Consider the following 13,707-nt stretch of genomic DNA (forward strand, 5'->3'; position numbering starts at 1 on the left):
TGAGTGACCAAAGCCTTGGTGATTTTTAACAATCTACACCTTGGTGATTTTTGTTTTAATAATCAATACCTTGGTGATTTTTGTTTTAATGATCTAAGCCTTGGTGATTTTTGTATTAGTGACCAAAAGCCTTGTTGGTTTTTGTTTTAATAATCTACACCTTGGTGATTTTTGTTTTAATAATCAATACCTTGGTGATTGTTGTTTTAATGATCTACACCTTGGTGATTTTTGTATTAGTGACCAAAAACCTCAGTGATTTTTGTTTTAATAATCTACACCTTGGTGATTTTTCTTTTAATGTTCTACACCTTGGTGATTTTTGTGTTAGTGACCAAAAGCCTTGATGATTTTTGTTTTAATAATCTAAACCTTGGTGATTTTTGTATTAGTGACCAAAGCCTTGGTGATTTTTGTTTTAATAATCAAAGCCTTGGTGATTTTTGTTTTAATAATCTAAACCTTGGTGATTTTTGTATGAGTGACCAAAAGCCTTGATGATTTTTTTTTTTAATAATCTACACCTTGGTGATTTTTTTGTTTTAATGATCTAAGCCTTATGAGACTATGAAAATAAAGTTCTGCTTAAGTGTGACAGAGACATCTGCTGGAGCTTGATTCAGCATCAACTCACTCATAAGCCCGTTTTTCATTCCTCAGGTTACCTTAATAACCTGCTGCCGCTGGCCCCCCCGGCAGCTGTACCTGATTGAATTACTTCCATTTGATAGATTTCTTTTTCTTTCTTTTTCTTCCTTCCTAATAAAGCAAAAGGAAGTCAGAACAGGAGAAACTGGACCGTTGTGTTGGAATCAGTCTGGTTAAGGGTGACACCAAGACTGTGCAAGATCAATCAATTCTGTTCTTTGTTTTTTATTATTATTATTATTATTTTCCCCCACCGGTTGTATATAAATATCTAGGGTCCAATTCAATATCTCTCATTTCCAAGGAGAACCCAGGAAAGGAGACCAAGGTAATTTCGAGAAGAAAACCGTTGTACATGATGAGGGGGCCATGCGAAAAAATTTCCAAGTCTCCAAACTGGTTATTTTGGGGGTGATTTCCACAGAGGGAAACAGAATATTTTCCACAACAATGTCTGAATGGCTTTGGAAGGTGGATAGAGAGTGATTCCATGACAGAAAATGAACTCTTTCCAGTGGCCTACACTCAAAGTGTTTTTGGTCACCTTTTTATGATGATTACCCTTGATTTTTTTTTTTTCCTGTGGAATACACACATTTATACTTGGATTACTTCCCTTTAAAACCCAACCCCTTGCTAATTCTGCCCCCAATTTCCTCTCTCTCTCTCTCTTTTTAGTGATTTCATATTGGTTTACAAAATTACAAGATAACAGGGGTCTAATTCCACACCATTCCCACCACCGCTATCTGTCTATAGTTACAGCTATATATACATATAAGGATATTTTACTTTTATTTCTAGCTTTATTAATTACTTTTTTTCTTACTGATTTAATATTGATTTACAAAATTAGAACACAACAAGTGTATAATTCTGTGGTGGTTCTCCCAAGCCCACGGACATGAGCTATTATTTCTACAACTATCTATATTGATATATCTTTGTCCATTTTTTCCCCTGGTCCTGCCTTCTCTTCCTGTCTCAGCCACACCTCCACCTGTCACTCCTTCCGAGTGTCCCTCCTTTTTCCCTCTTCTCTCTCTCCGGGTCCTGATGGAGTTGGAGTTCAGAGCCCTCTGGGCATCTTCCCCTGACATGTCTCCCCCTCTGGGAGCCTGGACCCAAATTCTTTCTGGGGAGCAGAAGGTGGGAGTTGTGGCTTCTGTCATTGCTTCTCCGCTGGACATGGGTGTTGGCAGGTGGATCCACACCCCCAGTCTGTGTCTGTCTGTCCCTAGTGGGGCAGGGCTCTGGGGAGGGGAGGCTCCAGGACACATGGGTGAGGACGTCTGCCCAGGGAGGTCAGGTTGGCGTCACGGCAGCATCTGCAACTTGGTGTCTGAAAAGCATTAAGATATAAAGCAGGACAAAGTGTTTAATAACCAGGAACCCAAAGGTAGGAACAGAGCAGATGGAAGTCGGGGTCTTCCTGTGGGAAGAAGCCAGGACGTCTATTTTAGGTCTATTCCAAAGGGCCCGTGACTTTAGTCCTTGTCACCTGAGCCCGACAGGTAACCACAGAGCTCTCACGAAAACGAAACATTCTCTCTCCCAAGAAAAACATTTGTCTTTGAAGTAATTTTCTTTTGCAAAAAAAAAAAATAATGGATGAACCCCAATTCCATCTGGACCTGGAGAGAGTCACAGGTGGAGGTGTGGCTTAGACAGGAAGAGAAGGTGGGACCAGAGGAAAAATGGGCAAAGATATATAAAGATAGATGATTAGATATAGATAGATGATAGGTAGATAGATGACAGATAATATATGGATAGATAGATGATAGACAGAGATTAGACATGGACATAGACAAGATGATACATAGATAAATGATAGACAGATAAATAATAGATAGAGATTAGACATGGACATAGACAAGATAGATAGTAGATAGAAGATAAATAGATGATAGAGATTATACATGAACATAGACAAGATAGATAATAGATAGAAGATATATAGATAGAGATTAGACATGGACATAGACAAGATGATAGATAGATAGAGATGATAGATTGATAGATGATAGATACTAGACATGAACATAGACTAGATAGATGATAGCTAGCTAGATGATAGATAAATGAAAAATAGATGATAGATAGATTGATGATATATTGATAGATGGTAGATATTAGACATGGACATAGACTAGATAGATGATAGGCAGGTAGGTAGGTAGGTAGATAGAGATGATAGATAAATGATAGATAGATGATAGATACTAGACATGAACATAGACTAGATAGATGATAGATGATAGACAGATGATAGATATTAGACATGGGCATAGACTAGATAGATGATAGACACATGATAGATATTAGACATGGACATAGACTAGATAGATGATAGATGATAGACAGATGATAGATATTAGACATGGACATAGACTAGATAGATGATAGACAGATAGATGATAGACAGATGATAGATATTAGACATGGACATAGACTAGACAGATGATAGATATTAGACATGGACATAGACTAGACAGATGATAGATATTAGACATGGACATAGACTAGATAGATGATAGATGATAGACAGATGATAGATATTAGACATGGACATAGACTAGACAGATGATAGATATTAGACATGGACATAGACTAGATAGATGATAGATGATAGACAGATGATAGATATTAGACATGGACATAGACTAGATAGATGATAGATATTAGACAGATGATAGACAGATAGATGATGGATATTAGACATGGACATAGACTAGATAGATGATAGATGATAGACAGATAGATGATAGATATTAGACATGGACATAGACTAGATAGATGATAGATATTAAACAGATGATAGACAGATGATAGATATTAGACATGGACATAGACTAGATAGATAGATGATAGGTGATAGATATTAGACATGGACATAGACTAGATAGATGATAGATATTAGACAGATGATAGATAGATGATAGATATTAGACATGGACATAGACTAGATAGATGATAGATATTAGACAGATGATAGATAGATGATAGATATTAGACATGGACATAGACTAGGTAGATGATAGACGATAGACAGATAGATGATAGACAGATGATAGATATTAGACATGGACATAGACTAGATAGATGATAGACAGATGATAGATATTAGACATGGACATAGACTAGATAGATGATAGATATTAGACAGATGATAGACAGATGATAGATATTAGACATGGACATAGACTAGATAGATGATAGATATTAGACAGATGATAGACAGATGATAGATATTAGACATGGACATAGACTAGATAGATGATAGATAGACAGATGATAGATGATAGATATTAGACATGGACATAGACTAGATATGTAGGAATTGAGCAAAAATTAATAAATGTAAATTGGTAATTAAAAGATAGGTAGGCCTGGACTCTGGTAACCTGAAGGCTAAGCAAGCAATTAGAGAGAGCAATTCTCAGGATTCAAGGGGGACACCAGCTGCGTGAAGGTGAGAGATAACTAATACATGCAACCTTTAATTTCTTTCTTAACAATGTACAATAATAGACAATAAAATCACTTTTTAACTAGAATATGCTAAGTAGAGTTTCTTTCTTAAAGGCTAAGCGATGAAAGCTTCAACTAGAAGTCTTCTGAGAACTCTTAGAGGTGTAAATAAAGTTCCTTTCTTTATAATAAATAGGCAACGACAGGAGCAAAAGTCCAGTTCTTTTCCTTTTTAAATTTTTTTAATTTTTTTATTTAAGAAAGGATTAATTAACAAAACCATAGGGTAGGAGGGGTACAATTCCACACAATTCCCACCACCCAATCTCCATTTCAGTTCTTTTCTTAAAGATAATCACAGTAAAGTCTAAGCAGAATTCAGATGCAGACTAGAGCCCCTTTGTTTAAAGACAATTGCTTAAAGATCCAACTGGAATTACTCTCTTAACTCTAATGGGTGGAAACCAGGGTTTCTCCCTTCAGAAAAAGAGACAATTATTAGTGCAAACTCCAGTACCTTTCTTCAAGATAGTTGTCTAAAGATCTAAACTAGGATTCCTTTCTTAACTCAGACAGAAACTAGAATTCTCTTCTTGACTAATAAGGATGAACTAGAATTCTTTTTCTTGACTAATAAAGGTGAACTAGAATTCTTTTTTTTTAAGACCAATTAGAATTTATTTCTTAACTGGAATAGACACAAAGTGAAGTGTCTTTCTTCACAATAATAGACAAGAACAGATGCCAACTAGGATTCCTTTCCTGAAAGATAAGCAGAGGTCCGGCTAGAAGTCTTTTGTGAACTCTTAACCAATGCAAACTCCAGTTCCTTTGTTAGGGACAAGGCTTTCAAGGTCCAACAGAAAATCCTTTGTGAATTCTAACTGAGGTAAATGAAGCCCCTTTCTTCGTAATAAATAGACCGTCACAGATGGCCAACTAGGTCCCCTTTGTTTAAAGACAATTGCCTAAAGATCCAACTACAATTCCCCCTCTTAACTCTAATGGGTGGAAACCAGAATTCTTTCATTCACCAAAAGAGCCAACAATTAATGCAAACTCCCGTTCCTTTCTTACAGGTAGTTGTTTAAAGATCTAACGAGAATTTCTTTCTTAACTCAGATAGCAACTGGAATTATTTTTCTTGATGAATAAAGGTGAACTAGAATTTCTTAAAGACGAGTGTTGGGAGTCGAACCAGAATTCATTTCTTAACTCGAATAGCTGCAAAATTTCATTCTTCTGAGTAGGATAGAATAGATGAAATTATTTTCTTTACAGATGCAAATGGGACTTCTGTTCTTAATGACAAGTGTTCAAGGTCCAACTAGAATTCTTTAACTTAACTCAAATCGATGCCATGGGGAGTTACTTTCTTCACTGTCAATAACACACGCAAATCAGAATTTCTGTGTTTGCAAGCTAGGATTCCTTTGCAATAGTTTTTTTAATTCCTTCTTGCTCTGTTACAGGGAGTCTGAAAATTAAGATTTTTTTTTAGCCAGGAAGGACAGGAGACCTGCTTTAAATTCTTTGTTTTGTCTGCCCCAGGGCCCCAGGAAGAAAGGGTTGAATTCCTGGAATTCCACTGTGAGTCCCTCTGGGAGGTTAATTCTGGCTGTTACTCAAAACCAGGGTCATTGAAGACAAAAGACAAAAATGCTTTGAAAAAGACTTCAAAATCCACCCGCCGCCCCCCCCCCCCAACATTATCTCTTTTCCTTGCACCACTGGGCACATTTAGTCACGCACATTTGGCAATGTTCAAAAACACTGGAATTTTCTCTCCACCAGATTTATCCACTTGACTTTTATTATTATTTTTTAAAAGACTGGGCATTTAAAAAATGTATTTATTCAAAATCCGAACATTGGAAAGGACAGATTCTAAATAACTTTATATAGAGTGTTTGTCAATCAGAAAGAAAGGAAGAAATGCCTCTATAAGTACGCTTAAAAATAAAGTTATACCACAACAATGTTAACAAGGGCAGCAAAAGGGAAAATAAATAAATAAATAAATAAATAAATATTTTTTAAAAATTTAAAAAATAATAAAGTTATATCTATCATCTGTCTAACTCACTATATTTATATCTTTGTCTATCAACGTATATCTATCTTTACCTCTATCTATCAATATCTATATTTATATCTGTCTATGTGAACCTAATTGATATCTATCAACTATCTCTGTCTTTTTAAAATTTTTATTATCTTTATTTGTTGGGTAGAGGCAGCTAGAAATTGAGAGAGGGGGAAGAGATAAAGAGGGAGAGAGATTACTGCAGCGCTGCTTCACCCCTATTTTTCTATTTTTCATATATATATATGTATTACTATTATTTTTAACTAGAGCACTGTTGAGTTTTGGCTTATGGTGGTGCAGGGGCTTGAACCTGGGACTTTGGAGCTTCAGACGTCAAACTCTATTTGCGTAACCATTATGCTACCTACCATCCACCCTATTTTTCCTAATTTTCTACCTATCTATCATCTATCATTTATATATCTATATATATATATATACCATCTATCTATCCATCTATCATTTATCTATCATCTATCCTCATCCATATTATCTATCATTTATCATTTATCATCCATCCATGTTTTCTTTCTTTCTATCATCTATCTATCCATCTATCTATCATATATCTATCTGTCTATCTTACCTTCCTGTCATCTATGTATATTTAACACTATCTCTTTTTTAAATTTGATCTTTATTTATTCACTTATTATCGCAGAGAGACCCCTATAGCTCCGCTCCACCACTCCTGAAGCTTCCCCCCTGCAGGTGGGGATGGGGGACTCGAACCCAGGTCCTTGCGTCTGGCCCCTACATTTTCCACAAGACAGAATTCACATTCCCCTACTCTCAATATTGAAATGAAGGGGAGAGAAGTGGAGCCTCCCTCTGGCTCCTGTGATGCCCAGGATGGAACTCAGGGCCTCACGCTTGAGAGTCCAACACTTTATCCCTTGAAACAATTCTTGGGATGCCTTATAGAACTGCCAATACATTGATTGATTGATTGATTGGTTGGTTGGTTGGTTGGTTGATTGACTGATTGATTGATTGATTGAAGAGAGAGAATCAGAGTCTTTCTCTGGTTCCTGTGATGCCAGGGAAGGAACTCAGGGCCTTACACTTGAGAGTCCAGCACTTTATCCCCTTAAACAACTCTTGGGATGCCTTATAGAACTGCCAATAAGTTGATTGATTGATTGATTGACTGGTTGATTGATTGAAGAGAGAGAAGTGGAGCCTCCCTCTGGCTCCTATGATGCCCAGGATGGAAGTCAGGGCCTCACACATGAGAGTCCAACACTTTATCCACTCAGACACCTCCCAGGATGCCTTCTAGAACTTCCAATAAATTGATTGATTGATCAGAGAAAGAGAGAGAGAGAGAGAGAAGCAGACCCTCGCTCCATCTCCTGTGATGCCAGGGAGGGAACTCAGGGCTCACACTTGAGAGTCCAACACTTTATCCCCTGAAACAACTCTTGGGATGCCTTATAGAACAGCCAATAAGTTGATTGATTGATTAGAGAGAGAAAATCAGAGTCTCACTCTAGCCACTGTGATGCCAGGGATGGAACTCAGGGCCTCACTCTTGGGAGTCCAGCACTTTATTCATTGGAACACCTCCTGGGATGCATTATAGAACCACCAATAAATTGATTGATTGACTATTGATTGATTGATTAAAGAGAGAAGTAGAGCTTCCTTCTGAATTCTGTAATGCTGGGGATGGAACTCAGGGCCTCGTGCTTGAGAACCCAGAGCTTTATCCCCTGAGATACCTCCTGGGATGCCTTATGGAACTTCCAATCAACTGAGTGATTGATTGATCAATTGATTGATTGACTGATTGCTTGGAGAGAGATAGAAGCAAAAGAAAGTGAATAATAGGAAATAAAAGAGTAGGAAACAATAGAATAGAAAAGGAAAGAAAATAATAGGATAGAAAATGAGAAAAAAAGAATAGAATAGGAAAGAAAAGAATAGAACAGAAAAGGAAAGAATAGAATAGAAAAGGAAAGAATAGAATAGAAGAGAAGAGAAAAGAAAAGAATAGAAAAGGATATAAAAGGGAAGAAAATAAAAAAGAATGAGAGAATCTTTTCATTAAATTCCATGCTTCCTCCCATATAGTATGAATCTGGTTTCTGAGCTGCCTCAGTCAACTGTCTTTCTGTGTTCATAAGATATTTAAGAAAGTTTGTGTAAACCAAGACATCCTATCCATTTTTTTCATTCATTTCATTCATATATGGTAGGAGAAGACCTTGGATTTTATTTCTCTCTTTATTATTTTTTTTCAGGAAAGTCTTTGTGGGAAGTCCAGAGCAGAGCAGGGATATTATATTAACTGTATATATTGTTTGCTGTGCAATCACCACTTTGAATATATATATATATCGGTTTGTTGAAAACATTATGACCTACTTTCCATATTTTCTGAAGCAAAAAATGCACCGGGAATTTACAAACAAGAAAATTGCAGCTAAGGAAATAAGACAGAATGAAAGAATAAAGCAAAGCAGAGAAAAAGAAACACAATTATTCTCAGGGATATATTCAGATATGCACAGGGATATTTTTTTTTCTGTGCTATTGCATCCAGAAGAATAAATCTCTCCATAATATTCTTTCTCATGGAACCACTAAAATCACCCCATTAGAGAAAGATTTCTATTCGCATTTATTTGTTGGAGTTCAGGAAATCGGTATTTTCTCATCTGTATAAACAGGATCTAAAGAAATAAGAATTGAAAGGAATTGATCACCCTGAGTAAACTCAGACCACAGAGTTTTCTCATGTCTCCAAATCACCCAGCTCGTGTCTTCCTGTTTGAGTTCAGAATGGAAGAAGAGTGGATGGATGGATGGATGGATGGATGGATGGATGGATGGATGGATGGATGATGAATAGATATAAGTAAATGATGAATGGATGGAAGGATGGGTGGATGGATGGATGGATGGAAGGAAGGAAGGAAGGAAAGAAGGAAGGAAAGACGGATGGATATAGGTAATTGATGGATGGATGGATGGATGGATGGATGAGTGATAGATGGATAGGTGATGGATGATGGATGGATGATGGATGGGTGATGGATGGATGATGGATGAGTGGTAGATGGATAATGGATTGATGGATAGATGGGTGATAGATGGATGAAAGATGGATGAGTGAGTGATGATAGATGAATGAGTGATAGCTGGGAGGGTGATGGATAAATATATGGATGTGTGGGATGGATGGATGGATGGATGGATAGATGGATTGGTGGGCGGGTGGATGGATGGATGGATGGATGCATTGGTGGATTGATAGATGAATGGATGGGTGATGGGTGGATGGATAGATAGAACTAAGGATGGATGGATGAGTGAATGGATAGATTGGGGGGGCTGATGGATGGGTGATGGATGGATGCATTGGTGGATTGATGGATGGATTGGTGATGGGTGGATGACTGGATGAATGGATGGATAGATGGAAGGAAGGAAGGATGGGTGGATGGATGAGTAAATGGATAGATGGATTGGGGAGCTGATGGATGGGTGATGGATGGATGACCAGATAGATGGATGGGTAGATGGATGGATGGATTGAATGGATGTATGGATGGATGGATGGGTGATGGATGGATGACTGGGAGGATGGATGGATGGATGGATGGATGGATGATGGATCAATGGATGAATTGAATGGATGGATGGGTGATTGATGAATGGAATGGATGGATGGATGGATAGATGGATGGAATGGATGGATGGATGGATGGATGGAATGGATGGATGGATGGATGGATGGGTGATGGATGGATGGATGACTGGATGGATGGATTGAATGTCAGGAAATTGTGAGGATGTGGTTGAGCTTGGCAGGGCTCACAAAGCACCCCTGCATTCCTGATCCTATGGCCATTAGATAAAAAGAAAAGGGGAGATGCCCGGCAGCCCCCCTGCTCCATCCTCCATTGCTGACACCGTGGCCTATTTACGTCGTCATTGTTCTGCCTGATCTGTCTTCTTTCTGCCTCCAGACCCACCCTGCCTTCAGGGTGTTAATCAATCCCGCCGGTTAAAACCTTAGCAACCGTTGCTACGGAAGCTTTCTACCTTCCTGCTCTTTCCTTGGCTCCACCCCCTTTCCTAGCCATTTCCTTTTCTGAGGTGCCACTTCCGGTTCGAAATCTATAAAAGCGTGGTCTCTGATCAATGAAGACGCATTGCGTTCCAGCAGGAACACCGCCATGAGTTCCTGGTCTCTCTCCCGCGTCACTGAGTAAGCAGAAGCCCAGGTTGACTTCAGTAGAATTATCTCCAACCCAGAGAGCATGTGCCCGGGAAGAAACACCCTCACGCTAGCCCGGCAATTGGATGGATGGATGGATGGATGGATGGATGGATGGATGGATTGAATAAATGGATGGATGGATGGATGGATGGATGGATGGATGGATGGATGGGTAGGTGGGTGATGGATGGATGAATGAATGGATGGACTGGTGGATTGATAGATGAATGGATGACTAGATGGATGAATGAGTAGATGGATGAAGGACTGGATGGACTGATGGACTGATGGATGGATAGGTGATGGATGGATGACTGGATGGATGGATGGACTGGTGGATTGATGGATGGATGGATGGATGAATGGATGGATGGATGGACTGGTGGATTAATAGATGGATGGATGACTGGATGAATAACTAAATGGACTAGTGGATGGATGGATGGATGGATGATGGATGGATGGATTGGTGGATTAATAGATGGATGGATGACTGGATGGATGGATGGATGGATGGATGGATTGAATAAATGGATGGATGGATGGATGGATAGGTGGGTGATGGATGGATGAATGGATGGATGGACTGTTGGATTGATGGATGGATGGATGACTAGATGGATGAACAACTGAATGGACTGGTGGATTGATGAATGTATGGATGGATGGGTGATGGATGGATGACTGGATAGATGGATGGATAGATTGGTGGGTTGATGGATGGATGGATGAGTGGAAGGGTGAATGGGTGATGGATGGATGACTGGATAGATGGATGGATAGATTGGTGGGTTGATAGATGGATGGATGAGTGGAAGGATGAAGGACTAGATGGACTGATGGACTGATGGATGGATAGGTGATGGATGGATGACTGGATGGATGGATGGACTGGTGGATTGATGGATGGATGGATGGATGGATAGGTGATGGATAGGTGACTGGATGGATGGATAGATGGATTGAATAAATGGATGATGGATAGGTGGGTGATGGATGGATGAATGGATGGATGGACTGGTGGATTGATGGATGGATGACTAGATGTATGAATGGATGGACTGGTGGATTGACGGATGGATGGATGGGTGATGGATGGATGACTGGATAGATGGATGGATAAATTGGTGGATTGATAGATGGATGAATGAGTGGATGGATGAAGGACTGGATGGACTGATGAATTGATAGATGGATAGGTGATGGATGGATGACTGGATGGATGGACTGGTGGATTGATGGATGGGTGAATAGATGGGTGATGGATGGATGACTGAATGGATGGATGGATGGATGGATGGATGCATGGACTGGTGGATTAATGGATGGATGGATGGGTGATGGATAGATGGATGAATGGATGGATGGACTGGTGGATTGATGGATGGATGACTAGGTGGATGAACGACTGAATGGACTGGTGGATTGATGGATGGATGGATGGATAGATGGGTGATGGATGGATGACTGGATAGATGGATGAATAGATTGGTGGATTGATAGATGGATGGATGAGTGGATGGATGAAGGACTGGATGGACTGATGGATGGATAGGTGATGGATGGATGACTGGATGGGTGGATGGACTGGTGGATTGATGGATGGATGGATGACTGGGTGGATGAATGACTGGATAGACTGGTGGATTGATGGATGGATGGGTGATGGATGGATGACTGAATGGATGGATGGATTGGTGGATTAATGGATGGATGACTGGATGAATGACTGAATGGACTAGTGGATGGATGGATGGATGGATGGATGGATGATGGATGGATGGATGGATTGGTGGATTGATGGATGGATGACTGGATGACTGGATGGACTGGTGGATTGATGGATGGATGGGTGATGGATGTATGACTGGATGGATGGATGGATGGATTGGTGGATTGATGGATGGATGACTGGGTGGATGAATGACTGGATGGACTGGTGGATTGATGGATGACTGGATGGATGGATAGATGGGTTGGTGAATTGATAGATGGAAGGATGAATGACTGGATGGACTGGTGGATTGATGAATGGATGGATGGATGGATGGATGGATGGTTGATGGATGGATGGGTGGATGGGTGATGAATGGATGACTGGATGGATGGATGAGTGGATGGACTGGTGGATTAATGGATGGATGAGTGGGTGGATGAATGAATGGATGGGTGATAGATGCATGAGTGAATGGGTGGATAGATGAATGCATGATGGATGAATGCATGATGGAAAGGTCAGATGGCTAGATGGATGAGTTGGTTAATCGATGGATGGAAGGTGGATGAAGAGATTGACAGACAGACTGATGCATGGGTAGACTAACTGGTGGATAGATGTTAGAAAATCCTTCTGTATTTCTTTATTTCAGAGAATGAACAAAACACCCTCAGTTGCTCAACTCACCCTATAAATATTTGCCACAAAAATAAGTTTAAAAAAAAAACATCTCTGTGGTCTTTCTCTTGGACTTTTGCAACCAATCTTTCCAAAAATCCTCAGTTCTCCGAGTTGTAAAATGTTCCCTTCTTTATTCCCTGTGCATGTCTGTATGTCTGTTTTCTTGGTTTTAAACATTGACACTTGTTTCGTTAAGATGTTAGGTATATGCCTTCTTTGTGGTGATTTTTGATTTTTAAAATCAGATTATAAATAAAGTAGAACTAATTTCTTCATGAGTGAGAGAAGAAAGAGGGACACAGCATTATCCTGGCATATAAAATTCTGGAGACAGGCCTGTCATGAGCATCTTGGGGAGCCCCGTCCTGAGCACCTTGGGGAGACCTGTCTTGAGCACCTTGGGGAGACTCTGTCCTGAGCACTTTGGGGAGCCCCGTCCTGAGCACCTTGGGAAAATCTGAGCACCTTGGGGAGTCCTGTCCTGATCCCATCCTGAGCACGTTGGGGAGCTCCATACTGAGCACCTTGGGGAGCCCTGGCACCTTAGGGATCCCTCTTCACAGCACCTTGGGGAGCCCAGTCATGAGCACCTTAGGGAGTCCCATCCTGACCACCTTGAAGATCCCTATCCTGAGCACCTTGGGGAGCCCTGAACACCTTGGGGAGACTCTGTCCTGAGCACTTTGGGGAGACTCTGTCCTGAGCACCTTGGGGAGACTCTGTCCTGAGCACTTTGGGGAGACTCTGTCCTGAGCACTTTGGGGACCCCCGTTCTGAGCACCTTGAAGATACATGTCCTGAGCACCTCGTGGAGCCCTGAGCACCTTGGGGAGCCATGGCACCTTGGGGATCCCTCTTCTGAGCACC

Source organism: Erinaceus europaeus, chromosome X (genome assembly GCF_950295315.1).
Source record: "Erinaceus europaeus chromosome X, mEriEur2.1, whole genome shotgun sequence".
In the NCBI taxonomy this organism is placed as follows: domain Eukaryota; kingdom Metazoa; phylum Chordata; class Mammalia; order Eulipotyphla; family Erinaceidae; genus Erinaceus; species Erinaceus europaeus.